Here is a 2,500-nt window from a genome sequence, read left to right on the forward strand (position 1 = left end):
GACCTTGACCTCCAGCAGGCCCCGTGAACCCACATTACCCCCCCCCCCCCCCCCCCCTCCTGCAGTTAACCCTGTACCACGTATCTAGCATGGACCTGGACCTCCAGCAGGCCCCGGGGACCCACACTTAAGCCCCCTCCCACTAACAAAGCAGAACACCACTGGCAAAATCCTCGTGCCCCTGGTACTCCAGAAAGCACATTGAAATGTGCCCCTGGTACACTGCGCAGAAGAACTGCCGCACACACACACACACACACGCACGCACGCACGCACGCACGCACGCACTGCTTGTGCCTATGGTACGACAACTTTTCTCGTGCCTATGGTACGACAACTTTTCTCGTGCCTATGGTACAACAATTTTTCTCGTGCCTATGGTACAACAACTTTTTGCCGTGCCCCTGGTACACCGCTCAGTAGCACTTTGCCACACAAACTCTCCTCGTGCCTATGGTACGACAACTTTTCTCGTGCCTATGGTACAACAACTTTCCTCCGTGCCCCTGGTACGACAGCTTTTCTCGTGCCTATGGTACAACAACTTTTCTCGTGCCTATGGTACAACAACTTTTCGCCGTGCCCCTGGTACACCGCTCAGTAGCACTTTGCCACACAAACTCTCCTCGTGCCTATGGTACGACAACTTTTCTCGTGCCTATGGTACAACAACTTTCCTCGGTGCCCCTGGTACGACAGCTTTTCTCGTGCCTATGGTACAACAACTTTTCTCGTGCCTATGGTACAACAACTTTTCGCCGTGCCCCTGGTACACCGCTCAGTAGCACTTTGCCACACACACACTCCTCGTACCTATGGTACGACAGCTTTTCTCGTGCCTATGGTACAACAACTTTCCTCCGTGCCCCTGGTATGACAGCTTTTCTCGTGCCTATGGTACAACAACTTTTCTCGTGCCTATGGTACAACAACTTTTCGCCGTGCCCCTGGTACACCGCTCAGTAGCACTTTGCCACACAAACTCTCCTCGTGCCTATGGTACGACAACTTTTCTCGTGCCTATGGTACAACAACTTTCCTCCGTGCCCCTGGTACGACAGCTTTTCTCGTGCCTATGGTACAACAACTTTTCTCGTGCCTATGGTACAACAACTTTTCGCCGTGCCCCTGGTACACCGCTCAGTAGCACTTTGCCACACACACACACCACTCGTGCCTATGGTACGACAACTTTTCTCGTGCCTATGGTACGACAACTTTTCTCGTGCCTATGGTACAACAACCTTTCCCCGTGCCCCTGGTACACTGCGCAGAAACTCTTTGCCACACACACACACCACTCGTGCCTATGGTACGACAACAGGCCCCGGGGACCTACATCGCACCTTGCTCTTGCCTCCCTTACAGCTGAAAAAGGTCCATGCCTGTGCCCTGGCCCTGCTGAAATTCCCTCTCCATTTAGCCGAGGCAGTGAGTCGGCCTCCTGTCTCCCTTTACGGTCGAAAAAGATGTGCTCCTGGGCGCGCTGGCCCTGCTGCTACTCACATCGGGCATGGACCTGGACCTCCAGCAGGCCCCGGGGACCTACATCACACCTTGCTCTTGCCTCCCTTACAGCTGAAAAAGGTCCATGCCTGTGCCCTGGCCCTGCTGAAATTCCCTCTCCATTTAGCCGAGGCAGTGAGTCGGCCTCCTGTCTCCCTTTACGGTCGAAAAAGATGTGCTCCTGGGCGCGCTGGCCCTGCTGCTACTCACATCGGGCATGGACCTGGACCTCCAGCAGGCCCCGGGGACCTACATCACACCTTGCTCTTGCCTCCCTTACAGCTGAAAAAGGTCCATGCTTGTGCCCTGGCCCTTCTGAAATTCCCTCTCCATTTAGCCGAGGCAGTGAGTCGGCCTCCTGTCTCCCTTTACGGTCGAAAAAGATGTGCTCCTGGGCGCGCTGGCCCTGCTGCTACTCACATCGGGCATGGACCTGGACCTCCAGCAGGCCCCGGGGACCTACATCACACCTTGCTCTTGCCTCCCTTACAGCTGAAAAAGGTCCATGCTTGTGCCCTGGCCCTTCTGAAATTCCCTCTCCATTTAGCCGAGGCAGTGAGTCGGCCTCCTGTCTCCCTTTACGGTCGAAAAAGATGTGCTCCTGGGCGCGCTGGCCCTGCTGCTACTCACATCGGGCATGGACCTGGACCTCCAGCAGGCCCCGGGGACCTACATCACACCTTGCTCTTGCCTCCCTTACAGCTGAAAAAGGTCCATGCTTGTGCCCTGGCCCTTCTGAAATTCCCTCTCCATTTAGCCGAGGCAGTGAGTCGGCCTCCTGTCTCCCTTTACGGTCGAAAAAGATGTGCTCCTGGGCGCGCTGGCCCTGCTGCTACTCACATCGGGCATGGACCTGGACCTCCAGCAGGCCCCGGGGACCAACATACTCCTCTGCTCTACTCCCCCACTAGCTTTCCTTCTCCCGCAGTTACCCTCCACCACAAATCCAGCATGGCCCTTGCCCTCCAGCAGGCCCCGAGGACCCACATACTCC

The sequence above is a fragment of the Diplotaxodon limnothrissa genome, linkage group LG18 (assembly GCF_057381915.1).
Source record: "Diplotaxodon limnothrissa isolate DT_005_m linkage group LG18, D_limnothrissa_male_GT1.1, whole genome shotgun sequence".
Lineage (NCBI taxonomy): Eukaryota > Metazoa > Chordata > Actinopteri > Cichliformes > Cichlidae > Diplotaxodon > Diplotaxodon limnothrissa.